Source organism: Trichoplusia ni, chromosome 2 (assembly GCF_003590095.1).
Source record: "Trichoplusia ni isolate ovarian cell line Hi5 chromosome 2, tn1, whole genome shotgun sequence".
Lineage (NCBI taxonomy): Eukaryota > Metazoa > Arthropoda > Insecta > Lepidoptera > Noctuidae > Trichoplusia > Trichoplusia ni.
This window is the reverse complement of record NC_039479.1, coordinates 7078926-7098326: the sequence shown is the minus strand read 5'-3', so window position 1 is coordinate 7098326 and position 19401 is coordinate 7078926. Positions and strand designations below refer to the sequence as shown.

Below are 19401 nucleotides of genomic sequence, written 5' to 3'. Positions count from 1 at the left end.
TAAGTCTCTCGTTCACCTTAGTTGGTACCAGCAGATGTCACAGCTATTAACAGTTTCTAGAACTTCTAATGTGTAAATAAAGTCGACGACTCAAGCTAATACTAGATTGCCTTGTTAAAGTACTTGAGTACATAACGTGTACCGTACCAGTGAGTATTTAGATCGATATGGGTCACATCGTAAGTAAACGAGACTCGAACAACGTAATCGATTATACAACCAGATTTTGTATAAAGCATTCGCAACGTTTTTTGTATAAAACTAGTTCCGATCTTAATAAATAATTGACGATCATTTAACGGAATATATTATTTTCGAGTTTTTCAAGATTTCTAAGGATTTGATGATTTACATTTTTATGTGATTTGTCGAGTATAAGTTTAGGAGTACGTGAAAATGAAGTAAAACCAAGTGCATCCACTTTATAAACCCGTATGACAACACTAGAGGAAATGCTCCACAAAGGATGGTATCACGTTTCCATTAGGCCCTTGATCACGTTTTCTGTTTTACTTCCATCTTTATAGACATAAGAGCTTTTATCTCAGTGTCTCCTGTATAATATAAAAATAAAAAGTTTTGATAACTTTGTTAGAGCCGTAGAAAAACTACGTTCCAAACTCATTCCCCTGATCCCGACAATCGGACCACTTTACGAAATTGACAGTAAATGGGTCAGTCAGGTAACGTCGTAATGCATCGAGAGATACAGAACACACAAAATTCCTGTGACAATGATACGACAAAAAACTAGTGTGACAAAGTTCATAGACTCCTCTCCCGGGCCACACTCATAAAGGGTTAGGGCCCTCGCCTCGCAGCGGGAAGCGGTAAGTGGAGGTGGTCCTTATCTGAGACGGTTTCAACAGCACGGGCGGCAGCGTAGTGGGGCACTCGCCGCGCCCAGCACTACGCGCTACACCGCGACCCGCGACTCACGCAAGCCGCGCCTGCGCACATCGACCGCTACTTTCAAACAGTCATTTTCGATTTTCAACTTTGAAAAATGTATTCGAATGAAGTGAGGTGATTCGACGAAAAAAATACTGTTCAGTGCATTAAAGTGAGAAAAATAAAAACAAGTGATTTTTGGAACGAATTTTTGTGAAGGATTTATTTTCTTGAAGGAGCAACCCTCTAGAAATTCAAGGTAATTTTCGCCGTTTTGTTATTTTAGTTGTTTGTCCGTTCGTGTGTTGCGGCAACGGTGTCGAGGCGACTTATTGCAAATTACAGTTTCGTTTTGCGGCTACCGATTTACAACATACATAGGTACTTCGAAATGTCCGGTCGTAGTCAGACCTCGGTGTTTCGCGAACAGTTTTTACTAACGAAACACTTTCTTAATTACTCTGCAGAGCTTTATCGCAACTGCGAGGTATAATCTGTAATAAAATCTTTTACGCACAGCGAAGTATCGAGAAACATAATGCAAATCTAATTTAATAGTTCATAAATATTGTTATCAAACAATTACCTTATATAACGCTACATATCTGGCTACTTACCTAATAACTGTATTCAGGTTATAATTGTCAATTTGTCACGGGTAGGACCCGCTTTCTTACTTATTAAAACTTTTTGCGGTGACAAATTGGGGTTATTGAATAAGTTGTGCGAGCTTGTTTGCTAAGTGACAGCTACTCAGATTACAGTAACAAATTGGGCCCACAAATTCTTTAGGGAGTTTTTAAGATTACACTTGGCTCACTTATTTTTCTACAAAAAAAAAGTACAACTTACCAAGTAAATTGAAGTTATGTAAAGTCGAGATAGACTTGAAATTGTTTTATTTTATTTTAAAATATATTTTGGCTATGGAAAATAAAAAAAGGAATAAAGATTTAAAAAAATAAATAAAGAAAGCCAGTATGTTTTTTTTTCTTTACGTAGCGACACTATCTACGTGATCATCAAAATCTACGCCAAATATGGCTTTGGACGAAAAATTTAAATATGACACCTAATAATGACATCCACCGTCCAGAGAAAGTATAAAATTTCTAAAGCACCGTACGCCCCTGGTTCCCCACATCATAGTAATTTTGCTGTAGACAAATGACTTTCAGACATAGAAAATTAGAAAATGTCTTCTGCCACAACTTTTCCCCACCTTTACTTATATCCGTATAACTTTCAGTATTGCCTCTTCCAATTCCTCTCCACTTCAAATAAATCGACTCGTAATTCTATTATAATTTGACACCCTCGTAATTTTACTAGTTAAAACACATTCAGATCTAAATACCATAAAAACTTTCAAAACAGGATCATGACAATTAAATTAAAAAATTACCTCACTTTGCTTGAGAAATGGAAGTGAATTTACCCTTTAACCTATTGCTTGACATTTATTTTATCTCGTTAATTGTGCAATTATGCTTTGATCCAATACCATTCTGTAAGTTACAGCCTCTTTGGTTCAAAAACGTGATTTTGCGGCCGTATAATGCAATAAATCTCGAACAACCCAGTAAAAGGTGGTTACCAGCAAAATTAAACTCTGAATAAAAATACTGTATAATATTATATTATATCTACGCATACTGTTTTATTGTATTTCCCTTTCGTCGTAACATTCTATAAAGTGGTCTTTCCATGGATTTCTATTACGACCTTTCAAAGTCACCTGCATCGACAACGGTCTGACCTTTTCTAGGTTGTCTGTCCATGTTAATCGAAGGTCGTCCAATGCTCTGAATTTAGGAAAGATATTCTTTACTTAGATAGTTATTCAATCTGGAAAAATCGCCACGCTTTTTACTGGCCAGTTATTTGAGAGATATTAGATTTCCAAATGTCATAAATTCTGAGTTTTTAAACACTTATCAAGATACTAATTTCATGTGATTTTGAGAGAAATGAGTATTGCGAAAAGAAGTCTTCATGGATAATTAAATTATATGTAGAAAAATTTGCGATACTGAAAAAATGTCGCTGCCTAAGTTTGTGTTACTGTCTAAAATATTACTAGTTACCTATCCCCAATCATTTATAATTAAATATTGTAATGTTGTGCAATATGATTGATATATTTGAGTTCTGGAATATTCTTAGTCTAGTGATTTATAGAAATAATTTGATTACTTTAGGAATCGTTCAGTTACTGTTACACTCTACTTACTGGTTTCAACAAAAACTATTAACAATTATTCGTTTAAATTTTGCTCAATGCGAGTAAATAAATGTTAAACATTTGCTGACTAAGCAAGACCATCTTTACGTGATTATAATTTTGCAATACTCAATTTTGCATTTACAGTTTCTAAAATATGTGTTTCGCAGTAAAATTCCTAGCCGATCTGATGAGGTACAAGCTGATATACAATACCAATGTTTTATCCCATAAGTTAGATCACAAAGAAAGTAGGTAAACTAAACGATGATGCGTGGGAGCTATTAAAAAAAACAATTGAACATTGCGTTCCAGATTTCTAAATAGTTCTTACGATACATTACTTCAAGGCAGTTGAATGAGTTACAATCGTAATTAGCATAAAGCAACGTTGGATTATAATAATCGTGATGTGAATTTAATTAATGGCGTTGCTAATGATAAGCTGTTAATGTGTCCGCTGAAAATAGGTTAAGTTTATTGCAGGTTATTTTATTTCCTGTTGTGTAAATGTGTCATAATAATTAGCAACAGATAGTTGAGTTTTGATTAACGATTAACAACCTTTTATAAAGGTACTAAAGGATTTCGGGTCTATTAATGAGTGTTAATTGTATGGGAGACATATTTTTGGGTATCTAGACAAACTCATACGAAATCGACACACTTCATTTAAATACCTAACGTGTAAACTTTTTATTTTCTCTCTTATACAGTTTATTTTTATTTTCCACTAAAATACACACAGAGTTCTGAAAATGATCGCTGATAGGATCGATTACCATTATTATACTTGCTCCATTGTTGCCAGCTACAAAAATCCAATTTTGAAATTTTGTATTGTCCCAATATATTATTATGTATGAAAACTGTATCTGTAAACTATGAGTTGTATAACTTGAAATAAAGATTTTTATTATTTATTCCTTTTTTTTGCTTTCTCTAAAGTTATTTTCATATTTAGTTTTTGTGTTCCTTGAACACAACAAATTCTTAAAGAAGTCTTAGTTTCAAGGTCAACAGTATATTTTAAATTCTTTTGTACATAAACATGTTGATACGTCAGTAAAGTATGGCACTTTCATACATTCACAATGTTTTCTCCCCAAATATAACGAAAACGTGGGACTTTTAATAAGCATGTATTGTTTTATTTTTATGTAGGAAAGTTTTTAGTACACAGTGAGGTTATTGTCTGCGACGCGTGTAAAGTAATAAATTAAAATCTAAATACATTGGCATTGACAGCGAATAATACGGCTTTGATTTTAAGATAGTTTCCATAATTCATTTTTATCAGTATTCAGTTGTAAGAGGCTTAATATATTTTTTACTGTTAAAGATACAATGCAAAATTATTTGCTGTAAAACTACGAGTCCAATAGACATCAAAATTTTTCCGTAGCTGAATCGTAAATACGGAATTCCATCACTAAGGAACCGCTGTCTGTTTGTCCGTCCGTCACCAGGCTGTATCTCATGAAATAATTCTAAGAATAAAGATCAAGGAAAGCAAGGATTGTTACAGCCCTAAATTGGTAGGCAAGTCTAATAATCTTGTTCTTCAAAAAATTTTACTGAACCATCAGTGTCTTGAATGCAACTCGCACTTGACCGGGTTTCCCTTTCTTACCAACACGCAATATACACCCTGCCTCTTCAAATCATTTTTGCTACAACACAAAACTATCTATGTACCTACAATAGTGAACTGTCGATATTATTGTATTGGCACACACAGACGTACCTGTTCATACATTCTAAGAAGCAGACAGGTAGCAAGTCTTTGAAAGGGGACATTAAACGTTGGGGGCGTCCAAATTGATCTATTGTGTACACCGATGCGCCGCAGATATAGAAATGGCCTGTCAGGTGGTCCTTTTGTTGAACTATAAACTGCATCTAGAGAAACGAAGTCAAATAGAGTGGTAAAGTGCTCTTTTTTCTTTTTTTTTGGCTTTGACAAGAAAGTTTAAGTCAAGGAGTAGCATTCTTTTCTATGGAGTTTTTAATCTTATTATGTTATTGAAGACGTCTATTAGAATATTTTTTTGTGTACTATTCAAATTGATTTTGATTGATACTATAATTTTTGTATTTTGCAATAAATGATTCAAAGATTAATAACGCATGAATGATTACAATACCTGATAATTTAACGATGACCCAACATCATCGTATGTACAAGATTTATAATCTGTTTAAAGCTGTCATTAATAAGCTTATTAACAATTTTGTTTGTTAATATATTGTATGTTAACTTAATTCTTTACGCAAACGATTATGAACGTGAAAATATACTATGACCAGAAATATCTAAACAAATTAAAATTTAGACGCACATTCTACCTGTTGCAAATATAACACCTTTCATTTAGCAACCACCTGTAGATAAAAGAAAAATACAAGAAAACAAAAAGCCCTGTCCCTTTTGGACGTAGTACGCACTACAAAAACGGTTGTAAATCAAATTGAGAATTTACGCCAGGGGAATCCCTATCTATAAATCGAAAAAAGTTTCTTAAACTTCTATGTAACACGTACCTGCCGAACAAAGAACTTTTTTCTTTTCAAAAGAGCACGTGGTTACCTGCGATGGCCAATGTTAACATTTTTTTTGTTTTGCTAGAAATACGAAAAGTCAAAGCTTTTTAAAGTTGATTTTAGGGCTATCTTTGTGTGATAAGGTTCAATGACAGTCTCTCTATAAAAAAAGGTATGTGCTAGCTTCATCTATTACGGGGTTGGTTTCTAAAGGTTAAAAACTGAAGTTTCGCCAGTGTCCGTCTCCTTGACAATAGCTATCAAGGAGACGGACATTATATCGTACATATTTATACGTAGTTTAAATTTTTACAGATGTATTTCTGCTGCCGCTAAAACAACATAAATCTGAAAGTGACCAATCCTTTAAGCTGGCTTTTGCATGAGTTTGATTTCTTATCCTCTATATACGGAACCATTAGTATCGCGAGTAAGCCCCCACTTCGCTGGGTGTAGAAGTGTAGTTGACATGACAGTCATATGTTTACGGGTAGCAGACATATTCTCTTTTTAAAATTATGGAATGTTTTCAAATCTTTTATATTATGCCAATGTTTAAACGTCTTTGTTTCCTTCTATTAGTGATGCTTCTTATGTATTGACAGTTGTTTCTAATGTGTCTGTTTGAAAACTGTGACCAAACCACCCTACATACATGTTATCTTGTTTATGCAAAGCGGAGGCTCGTAACGAAGAATAAATTCGTATTTACGTTGCTTCAAAGTTGTAACGATGTACGTGCTAGAGAAAAAACGATAAGTAAGCAGTGCTTAAATATTTTGTTTTAGGTCTGGCTTCAAAGTTTTCTAAAATGCGGACCATAGTCTAAATCGCTCATATTTCATGAATGATTTATTCATTCATTAAGGAATCCCTGTGTTTCGGGGGTTTCAGACACACTCAAGTCACATGCATTCGTGGATCACACGAATGCTTGTCCTAGTACAAGCACGTGTTTTGAATTTGCTAACACGATGTAGGCATAATTAAACTCAAATGTTCCAAGATTTAAAAACTTTGTAACGCTGAAATTCACGCTTTATACGTAAAATCGAATTATTTCCATAATTAGTGTTCACACGTGCCATTCTCTTAAAATTGTTCGCTTTAGTATAATTGTTTGTTAATTTATCACAATTATATTAGTTCCCCTATGTTTATTTGCTAATTTGCATAAAACGTCAGAATGGCAATGTTTCTCTAATATTCATGTTCTGTGAAAAAGTAATTTCAAATCAAGTGTACATAATACGGTGCATATCTAAATAATACATATTACGATGCAACGTTAAAAAAAAGTTTGTATTTCAAGTAGGCCTCTTTTCAGGATCTTTCGAGATGTAAATATGACTATATAGCTAAAGAATCTATGTAAGCATATTCGTGTCACAGTCAGTTATTGACAATCTAAAGTCTATGGGATAATTATCGGCTTATCATCATCTCTATTCTGTCACGGGATAACTTCATGGCAAGGGACCCGGTGCTTTTTAAAGGCGTGCAAGGGACAGAGGTCCAACATGCAGAGGCCTTGTCGAGAACCTTAATCTAGAATGTGATGGGGTATCTACCAATCATCATCTCTTATTATTAGTTCTTAGTCCGTCGCAGTTGTGAGAAAGAAATGCCGTTATACGCCGCTCTGTACGTGGTCTCGCTTCCACAACTGACACAATCTCACTTTAGGAGTTGAAGTAGACTCTTTGATGATTTGTATTTCATCCACACAATCCTAACTCACCGACACCGATGGAGCGAGACGAATAAGTCTTGCGTGACGCGAAGGCCCGGTGCGAAAATAGCTAATGACTTAAAATAAGTATTTTAGTGATTTTGTAGTACAAGACAGTTTAAATACAATCTATTTAATTGGTAAGCTTATGAGACTTGGTAAATTTGGCTCATGTACTTGACTTGAGCTACAATAAGCTTTTCCTAAAACTACAACGCCCCTGCAACTGCTTATGGAGTTCAGAGGGAGTATCTTGATATAGGTTCAGTTGCAAATCATTTCTTTGTGTAAAAGTGAACAAATCGTAGATGTACCTAAATGATGCCTCGAATCGCCATCCTCATTACAAAGGCTACATATAAAATATCATTAAAAACTAATAATCAAAACCTTATTTCATAATCAACAATAAAAATTAATACTGGCTGAATATAAAACTACTGGAGGTTGAATGTAGGAAAACCAACAAGTTCTTAATTCGAACAGCTTAGTACGTAACCCATAAATACGTACATGGGTTGTAATGTCCCATACAATTAATAAAACAATACATAACCATCGTCACTCGTGTCACGTTCTCTTGCATAAATTGGTGGATGGGGGCCTACTAACACCTCTAAAAGGCAGACTGCCCCAAGTGTGGGAGAGAGAGGGCGCTCTACAAAATGTAGAGCGCCATCTCTCTTCAGCTGTTGCAAGAGTGTTGACTTCAGAGGTCTAGGCTATCTGGTAATTGGTCGGCTAAGATCACGCACCTGATTCGTTTCGAAAACTTTGACTTCACTAATCAAGGTTGTCTTGAGATTGTTTGTATTGAATGAAATTAGAATTTTAAGGTAATGGAAAATATATTTATACAGGCCTTGCAATGTCCTGCTTATCAGTCAAGGCTTTTTTCGCGACTTTAATAGTCATATATGGAGAAGGATCATTGATCATGATAGCTCGTGAAGGGTTAATGATTTCACATTTCATTATTTGTAATCTACGTTTTTTATTATTTTCTCCAACCATATTTTGTAAGGAGTGTTTTAAAAAGAAATTTTTTTTTTTAAAAATCATGCAAAGAACCGAAAGGCCACCACTTGATAACGTAAATCAAAATTGCAAATTATTTACTTCTAATTAAAATTTGACCTTAGTTATTAAACTTAACCTTGATATTTTATTGAAATACTTAAAACTAAACATTTTTTATTAATATATGCCAAAAAATATGAATTTTGTAGCCACCATATTTTCATCTTCCGGTAGTATATGTATATCCTTTTTGAATTGATTTTATTAATCAGTTGCAAAGCAAATATATTTTATAATATAAAAAAACGATTCTTTTTGCGTAGAAAAGCACAGAAGCGAAAAATACAAATACCTAAATCTCTTGCTTACAAGGTCATTCAATAGTAGGTGGTTACATTTTGTTTGAAAGCTGATAAATTCAGCAAGAGAAAAAAAGCATTATGTGTAATTTAAGATTTTACTTGAGCAATAGTTAGCACTCGACTCTAGATTACTCAATACTAACGAAATTAGATCATAATGTTGGTCTACCTGTCACTTTTATTAATCTAATGTTCCTGCAATTTGTTGATAACTGCACGGACGAAGTAATGTTTTTTACTAGATAAAACATTGTCTGTATCAAGGTACAAAAAATGTTATTTAAATGTAAGAACCATGAGATTTTTGCAAATATTAGAAGTCGAAATGAAGATGACTTTAGCTGTAGACTAAACCGACTAGAATGTAAAGAGGTTTCAATGCTCTATTTGTGAAGAAGTTTCAGCAAAGTCTGGAAAAAAACAAAACTTATAATTCAACCAACAAAAAATAAACATCCAAATAAAAATAACTATATTACACAATCTACATTGTATATCATTTCGTTGTACTTTTTAAAACTGGCAATCTTGATGTAACTACAAGTAATGCACAAACTCCATCAAAGACAACGCCGTTACATCTAGATGTTAATTCACAACTTCGTACTCTCGTTGTAACTATCACACTTATATAATATCGTTGGAATTATGTAAGACTATTGTTTAAATAATCTGAAATGTTCAATTCACTGTTCAATATTCGCATCCTAGTTCATTGTTTTTGTTTAACACTGTTTTTTGTTTGACTTTAACATTTGCTTGGGTAACGGCTTCTGTGTCTCTCTTATGTTCTTTTAGAATGATACGAAAATGATTGTAATAATTATCGTCAAGTTTTTTCAAACCTACTTTTTAAAGAGAATTCTAAAAATGTTTTAGTCAGTATGTGTTTTAGTCAAATACAACTAACGACATTGACTGCACGGATAGCCGAGTTCTATAGGTCACCACTCCAAGCCCTGGAACTGACAACCCACAGTAGTAAAATAATTTTGTGTGATCTAGGAATGCTTGTTCTGAGTTTGGTTGTTTTTGTGAATGTGACATGATTGTCTGTCTGTCTCTATCTTGAACCTTAATATGACAGAGACAGAATGAGACTGAACGCTTACTCAAAACTGATTGTTGACTCAGTAATCACACAAGATCATAAAAGGGAAACTTTATAATTTCATGTTTTAAAAGTCTATGACTGCATGATCAACATTGCGGTAAATCTAGGGTATTTTTAGTAATTAAAAATTGTACTCTTTAATGAAGCTCAATTTGATGTTGTTATCTCATTAATTTGCTGCAAACATCCTTTACGAAGTGATCAAATCAATCTCATATTAGCTAACTTATTACCCAAATGCATACAACAAGAAAACGTAGTAATTATAATATAACAGCCTCTTAAAGTAAGACAGTAGCAGTTGTGAAAGCGGGATGCTCTACATAATGTAGAGCGCTGTCCCTCTTTCACTATTTCAACATTTCTATAACTTGCATCCTTGCAACAGCTGTTTAATTCATAACACAATAGCAATAAAAACCTTCTTCAGACCTGTCTAGTTTCATGACACAATTACGTGTAGAGCCCTGTAAGTTAAAAATAAACTTGTAATACTGCACTTTATATGCGAATTTAATTAAAATTTACATAAATATACTCTACCCATGATCTAGTGAAACCTTTGTTACCACAACATTAATGTCCAAAAACCTATAAAACAAAATACTCATAAATATTCATAACCCATTCATGTTTTATGGAGACGACAACTTCATGTTAAATAAAATTATAATGTTCTTCCCAAGATTAAAATTTAAATAACTTTATAAGCGACATGTTTTCACTTCGGTCTTTCTTTTTGTTTATTTTGTAATGTCGTTAAAATATTAACTGTTGACATGCGGAAATAAATCATCTTTTTTAAGCAGATATACATCATCCCTGAAAATGGCGTTTTTAGCTATAATAGTGCGGTTTATGACATACAGATTTGTGACATTAGATGGGCAGGCAGCTGATTGTACGACCTACTGCTACCGTAAAGTCGGGCCTGCGGGTGGCGGAGAGGGCACCCTGTTACTCAATCAGCCAGCAGGCCAAGAAGGAGGCGGGCGCGTCGTCCTGCGCACCCGTTCTTATGAGGAGTGAGGGATGGGCTTTTTACACTCATCCCTTGAGAAGGAGTCCATAGGACTAGAGCCAGCCAGAGTCGCGCAGAGTATGCGCGAGCGATCCCGTGATTCTGGCTAAAGCAGTAGAAGTAGCCCGGGGATTTTTTAGTCGGTGGAAGTTCAACATATCCCCACGCCGTGCCCTCGACGTGGGTTGAAGACATTAGCGTTTCACCCCGGAAAAAAAGACAGCTGATTGTCATATCCGATTTTATCCTTTGGATGCAGAACCCTAAAAATAATGTCCACAAATTTATGGCACTAGATAAAGAACAGGGAGATTTTGTAATAGCTTTTGTCAGTGAATAATTATGTTTACTGTAGTTTGGTTGAAATATCGCTAGCTGAAACTTATCTTACGTTTTATCCAGTCATCACAGCTTCAGCTGTCAAAAGGGACACCGGTAGGTACTTTAGGTTGTTGGGAAGAAACTTTAACTACTTTGAATTAGTAAACTTAGTCGTCTACATAACAATCTGTCTTATAAACTAGCTAGTGCCAATTAACATTTCAAAAGCAATTCTACATCTAAACACAGACGCTATTTCTGATGATAAAACATTATGGGTACGAACGATTTCGTCATTTAAATATTGTAATAACAATAATTTCATTGAATTGCTTAGCTCTAAAACCAAGGCCAGTCTATATCAGTCCGATATTTAAAAATATATTCATTATTAGAAGTCATTAAATATTTGGATTGCTTTGATTTTTCGTACGTGATATTATTCGTATGTTTTTTTTATTTTTCTCTATTCTTTGATTAATTCTTATTGTTTATAGATGAGGTTAACAAGTACGTGTAAACAATCAATGAAGGCAAACAGGACAACGCACTATGATAGCATACAGAATGTTTGTCAAATGCTTGGTAATATTTTTCATATCGATTAGGAAAGTCTAGATCTTCCTTAAAAGTGAGCCTTAACTTATTAGGATTCTAGGAAGTAGTCCCAAAGGGTCACAAATAATATTCATTTCAACAAAAGACGTTTCAACGAAGAGCATTTTAATTCGGATCAAATGAACTTCGTTCATTTTTACAAGTATAGGTAGACTAGTAAACAAACAGTTATTAAAATATGACAACACATATCCGTCACACCCTGTATATCTCCATCGACATTTCATTAATACGGAAGCCTAATAGGAAGTAATTAAATCTTTAGAAGTTTTCGTATAATAAGGAATCAGAAACTTTGTTTTCCGAAGGGCAACGACTTTCGATATATGACGTCAAATAAAAGCTTCGTAAAAGTTAATCGTCAGTAAAAATTGTGGGGTCCATGACATTTTGCCGTCAAAATAATATGTAAAGACATATTAAGATATGAAGAAATTGTCAGATATCATGAATTAAGTAAATGCCATCTTAAGTTAATATTACCGGTGATGCTGTTGGGTACATTATAAATAATAAATGCGGACAACATCACATACATTGTTCTGAACCCAAAGTAAGTTGCTAAAGCACTTGTGTTATGGAATTCAGATACAACGAAGGTACCACAAACACCCAGACCCGAGACAATGTACAAATGTGAATTTTTACATTGACCCGACCGGGGATCGAACCCGGGACCTCAGAGCTAGCGAAACCTTCAAACCGGTGCGTACGCCACTCGACCACGTTTCTTTAAACCTACTTTATTTCTGCACATACACACAGACAAAGAGTAAATGTTTATGATCACTCAAATGCTTTTCCTACGTGAGGATCGAACCCGCAATACGTCGTGAACGGTATGATTTGCCTGTCAACTTATACCACTCGGCTATCCGTGCAAGGTCAATAATATCAATTAATAAATGACAATTTTATAGATAACAGAAAGATTTACGGACGTTTCAAAATATAAATATTTATTTTTTAAATATCAGAGGTTAGGTTAGCAAAAAGTTTGAAGTAAAAAGTTTTGTAGCTGACTCATAATATATTATTGTCTAGGTACTCGGAAATATTTCATATCTTTATCATGGTCTCTACCTTTATTATGCGGAAAGCGATAAATAAATAACATAATTCAATAAGTAATTGCAAACGTGTCAAAGGCAGTACAAAAAGTCCTTGTTTAACAAATGTAAATATATATAGTATAATTTATGTAAATATCACATTTTTTGTTTGCATTTTAGAAAAAAAGGACCAAGTACATACGGTATTACTATTTAGACCAGCAACGTAAGTATATAAACAAACTAAATTATTTTCAGAAAGTACTTTTTTAACCAATACCTTGTAGCCTACTTCACTTGACCATTACTGATGATTTCGGTTTGGGTTAAACTAAATAATAATCGCTTCCAACGTATGACATGGCCAATTTCACGCATGCGCACTCCGATCGTCCAGATTACCATGCGATGGAAATTGGAAACGATGACAGATCTCATTTAGATAGGCGATCAGAGTATACAGTACATGTAATTGTAAATAAAGTATTCAAAATACAGTATAGTAATATTTTGAGGTCATATCCATACGAAAATGCTTTGTTGAAAAATGGTTCAGAAAATACATTTATTTTTATTTTGGACAACTTTTGACTGATCTCTGTTACTTTTTCCCAAAATATTCCGCTTTTGACAAGATCTATGAAAATAGGCTTTTAAATCAATTGTTCATAAAACGAACTTCATTCGATGTGGTTGTGTCGTTTCTCTTTTGGTCAATTTCATTAATTTCAGCTTCTACATGAGATCAGTCATTCGTCATTCACAATATTGTATTGTCACGCAATACACACATGCATGCAAAATTTCAGCTCAATCGGAAACTGGGAAATGGGTCATTGTTAACTAATTATAATATTAGACATTGAAATAAGTGAAACTGAAAAATCTTGTTTAAAACATCTTTAACTTGCCATCCCCAGTGCAAATGATCGTACTCATCACATCATATTTTTTCCTTCGTGAGAACCAAACCCCCGTCCTCCTCCGGTTTAGCAGTCAGGGCCATTTACCACTATACCATCGCGCAGATTTGGCGAATAGCTGCACTAAATGCCCATTAAGTATGAGCATAAAAAGTACGCAACTAGCCGGGCGACAAATCGGACGGAGTAAACCACTTTGCAACAAATATTCAATGAATTATTCATAGTTTCCCTACAAAACCAACTAAGTTTACGTTTGCGTACCCTTTTATATTATAAGAGTAATTTATTTAACTTCTAATAACCCAGTTTACATGAACATTAAAATTTAAATGGTCTCATACATACAAATCTTGTCCTAATATTCACCCGTGCGGCTCGAAACGTGACAAACCGAATGTAACCAGTTTCATAGTATTAATACACCATTATCATTAATTTAAAAGTATGTACCTACCATCTACAACATCAATACTTACTAACCTTAAGCTTATAAAGAACTAGCTTGTCCCGCGACATTGACTGCTTGATTGCTTTAACGCAATCGGATAAATTCTGTCTATGTGAGTGAGCAAGTTTGATCAAATTTGGTCAGTTATTTTAAGGGGTTACAAATAAACACACAAACTTTCACTCGTAAAATATAAGTCTAATTATGTTCAATTGTTTACATGAGAAAATGATAACTATCAAGTTAATGTTTTCTTTAATAGTTTTGATGGCAGATTCTTCATGATAGACTGCAACTGAAACATTATTGACTGAAAGCTAACTGCTAGACAGGCTTTTCTCAACTCGGTAACACCTACTCTTCTATACAATACTTATTAAACACAAACAACTACAAATGTTTTATAGTCACAGCTAAGACGTAACTAATCATTCTCATACGCTAGACAAAAAGTCTGCCTAATACCTCTCGGAATAATAATAACCAGTTGCTACGTGATCATTGATAATATATCAAAATAAATGTTTTCTTAATGAATCTATGTATTCTAAAACACGATTTTACCATATCTATGTGAAATTCAAGGTCATTTAGGTAATCAGTACCAGATGGCAAATGAACCCGTTTTAACACGTTTTTAAACTTGGTACATTGTATGATATATTGCCTTTAATATTATACAATTTCTTATCTATAAATCCACATAAATTAAAATAAATGGTTCCGTATGGTCAAATAATGGTATTTTGTGAAACAGCACACGTTTTTCTCGCATTTGTTTTCGTTGTACATTTACTGCAGTAACGGTTTCTTCTATTAACTTGTAAAATAATATAGGGCGAAACTCAGCAGGTACTGAAATATTGTTTGTTTATTAAATGTTTTAAATTACCTTCAGATTTATATCTTCAATTTAACTTTAAATGGCTTGTTGAAAGAAGAAAAAATTAGATCTTTTTATTGAAAAATAACATGAACAAAATTAGTTAACAACATAACATGTACCTATCACATTTTTATTTTACACATTCATTGTCTACGATAGGGATGAAAAGACAGGCAGTTCTAAAACAAATCTATGTGTCCTTATGTATGCCAATAAATGTAGAATTTACACCATCGACCAGCCTATTGCAGATTGATGACCCCGTCTAGTAATTTATAGCCTTATTAATAAACATTTATTCTTTTGATGTACCCACAACATTTGGCATTCACACATGGTTTGGTATATTTATGTAATCACAGCCAATTTAGTACGTAAACCTACTTAGTATGAACAATTAAGTAGGCAGGCCTAGCAACCTTTTTGTGGCTAAAAGTCGCCTTAGTACTCATTAAAAATGATTTGAAATAAACCTTAATTCAGTAGGTAGGTACCTACCTACCCAGGAATCTGGTTAACAGAAAGATTATGACTTGTAGCGTCGTAGGAATTGTGGGCCCGACTGTTATTTACACAGTTACGGGTAGTAAGAAAGAAGAAGAAGCTAGAAAGTCTGACAACCAATCTGACCTAGGGGTATCGTGTTGTCTAGGTGAGACCAGAAAGGCAGTCGCTCCTTGTAAAACACTGGTACTTAGCTGCATCCGGTTAGATGCCGACCCCAACAAAGGAAAATGCTAAGATGATGGAACCAGGACTTGCAGCGTCTAAGGTACCTTAGAAGATGATAGGGATGATGTCATTTTTTTTTCTATCTCCTTCATAAGGCAAGACGAATTTTACTAAATAATAATGGATACGTATGTCTGCTTTTGTCTCGCAAACTTCAATTGAAATAAAAATGAACGAAGCTTACACGTGACGTCACCTTTGTGTATAAATATTGCGAAGTCGTTACACGCACAGTGTGTAACATTTCATAAAATAAGTCCAAGTTTTGCACGTAACTCTGAATTTACCAATTAATAGTACTTATAATTTACTTCGGCCTATTTGAATTAACAATAAAGGTCGATCAGTGAACGGCATAGCATGTGAACAGTTTCCTGAATTATTACGCGAATCAATTCAGCGTGTAATTAAGAATATAAGTGTTTACGAAGCGATGATGATTCAGGGTCTAACTATACTGGATTTTGATCTACGATTGTATTTAAGCATGTTATGTTTAAAACGCACAAATATGAGTACTTTTTTTGCTATACGTAAATTATGTCTCCGTATTTTTGTAAAAGGTTCGTTTTAATAAACTTGACCCAGTTATAAAGACTGTTGTACACGAATAATATAGAAACGGTCAAATGCGAGTCGGACTATATGTCACCCACCAATAATGACAAGCAGACTGTCTGCCTGATATTTCATTTATTTATTTATTTAATTATCACACTAATCTACCATTACAGGTTACTTAACCTTATGCGGTAGATAGGACTAAACAAAGGTCTAAGTATTTATGTGAACTAGGGTTTCAAAGATTGAATTATTATGCACATAGTTGCAGGTCTAAATTCCAGCAATTGTTTTAATATGGAATTTTCTGATAATTTTAAAACTTTTTACAATCACTATTAGGTGACGGTCAGCTAGGAAGCAGAAGGCAGTCGCCCTATGTAAAATAGCATTAACCTGAAACTTAAATGATCGGAAATCAGTCATATTCATAAGAAACCTCGTGACATTAAGAAACTAGTTTTGATTATATTATGTAAGATTACGATGCATCTGAACGTAAAATCTTATATCTATCTTGTAGCATTCGATACTTCGTAATACCAGCTAATTACGGGCTTGTAAGTTTAATAAATGTTCTTAGGCTAAATTCATGAAATGAGGTATTTGTCGTTTCAATTAAAAGGCAGGCAATTTGAACATTTTAGGTACAACCTTTCTTAACTTAAACACTCCAAGTTAGGATCGAATTTGAAAACGGGTTCTTGCTATTTTGCAATCTATGAAACATGATTCAAACGAGTTTAACTTTATATATTAAATGAATTTAGCACATTTACAAAAAAAAAACTTTTATTTTACTTAATTCAGAAAGACTCCTTAAATTTTGAAAAGAATTACAGAATAATTCGCGACCTAAATAAAACAAACGAATCAAGGACAAAATGAAAATAGCGAAAAATTAAATACACTCAAAATTCTTCAAACTAAGTACGTGAGTGTGTTTGTTTGTATGTTTATTATCTCCTCACTCAAACAGCTCAATCTGTGTGTTAAATGAACATGATGTTTTGGAGCTAATGGACATCCTCTTAAAATCAAGTCTTGAAATAAAAAAAGAATACACTTATCAAATTGATACAGTACACAATATTTTAGAATACGTCCAGAACAATAATTCAGTATAAAAAAATCCTCTGTTCAAAATCTAAGACGGTCAATAAAGATACATTATATATATATACCTTTACCGTACAATGGAAAACGATCATTAGCGACAAAGTTAAATTGTTTGCGTTACATCACCGCTTTGCACCGACGGCGTCGTAGCAGAACGGTTGCAACACGGCTTATTAACCCTACATCGTTACTATCTTCCTCGACATTAAACAGTTATTTGGAACAATAATTAGGGAGCTTTGTTTAGTTTTAAAGTATATTGTGCAAATGTTTTATGAAACCAGGAACTACGGAAAGGTATTAAGGACTTATTGTCATCGGCCTTAATATGTTTTCTTATTTATTTACGAGAATTTATGTAGATCAAATAGGTACCTACATAAAAATCTTAAGCGGAATTCTTTCTTGGACGAAATCGAAACTAACTTTATAGTTCGCTAATTTAATAAAAACATGGCATTTATCGTCAGATATCCACATTTACTGTACCATGTCAATTGAAACGTGTAAATTTTTACCATAGCTTGGAAATCAGTAAACTTTAGTTTTAAATACCCAACAATTTAAAAGGCACCGACATACTACTTCGTCGTCTTCTCTCCACTTTGTATCTCGGTCTCGTGACGTCAGCGTTAATTAGTCACACTGATATGACACCGGCCTGTCCATAGCTTTTGTACAGAAATACCAAGAAAGCATAACAAAGGAGGTCTCATTGTTTTTTGTTGGCCAAATAACTTGACGGGCGTAATGCTCATTTTGAAATATGGTATGGTGCGATTTTAGGAGCGGACACCATTAATTACGATACGTAGTTTTATTCAAGTTTCATATCAGGCTGGGTCAATGTCTCGTAACGTTGTTTTAAGTGTTTGCATTCAATTCGTTTAAATGTAAGTTTACATACCACGTTTTTAACGATACTCGCACTAAGGATTTTAACACTCAAGTCACATGCACAAAGCCACCCAGACTAAGGACAAGCATACATGGATCACACACACGCTTTTCCTATGCGAGGATTTGGTGCTGGCCTTTCCGCACATATTAAAATGCTCAATAATATAATAAAAATAAATGTGACAAAAAAGTCCCAATTTTAAAATCTTTTAGCATTTGTTTTTTGAGGCAATTGTTTTTTTTTTATCCCGCGATGGCGCGTCAACTAATCTAGGGACATAGGTTTGGGATGTTGTCACTATAGATACCTAAATATAAAAATAAGCAACGGATACATTCCGTCGAAATAAATACAAGTATAAAGCGGAAACTCTGAGTACATACGTCGTGTGCTGTAACCAAGTTTACCGCAACGTTGCTGTTGTCTGTTGCAATCAACGGCACACATAACCGCCGGCCATAAGAACTACATAGCTCATCGTTGCAGAATATTACACAAATATTTATGTGTTGTTAAGTGAATGTGAGGAATAATTATACGCCTAAGAAAGAGTTCTTTACCTAAAAAGTGTTCATGTAGGTGTAAACGCTAAATTTTGCGAGCTAATCCCACCGAAAGTCTGAACGTAAGGTGAAGTAAAGAAGGAATCCAATAGTCCATATATAGTTTATGCGAACCTGTTCCAAGTTATTTTTTTTCCATCTTTCATGAGAACCTCCTTACTATTTTTACTTTACCTTAAATTCAAAGAAAACCAATTCGCCTATGAACTTAACTTAGGACTATTATAACGCAAAAAATAATAGTAAATTATTTCACACAGAATAGGTCAACAAATCGCATTGTTTGTATCCTGGAACACCGTTTTACTTTCACACCACCCGATACCAAACGATGTCAGTTAATCCAAATACATCCAAATTACAACA

The 19401-nt window shown here is 33.9% G+C and overlaps 1 protein-coding gene across 1 annotated transcript in view; it reads left to right on the top strand.

The window, feature by feature from the left end:
• Nucleotides 1-303: 303 nt before the first annotated feature.
• Nucleotides 304-19401, top strand: part of LOC113505637 (patched domain-containing protein 3) — a 49066-nt gene continuing 29968 nt past the window's right edge. Inside the window, exon 1 of the mRNA XM_026888444.1 lies at nt 304-1150. The gene's annotated coding sequence lies outside the window, so the exon portion shown is untranslated. The remainder of the gene's footprint in view (nt 1151-19401) is intronic.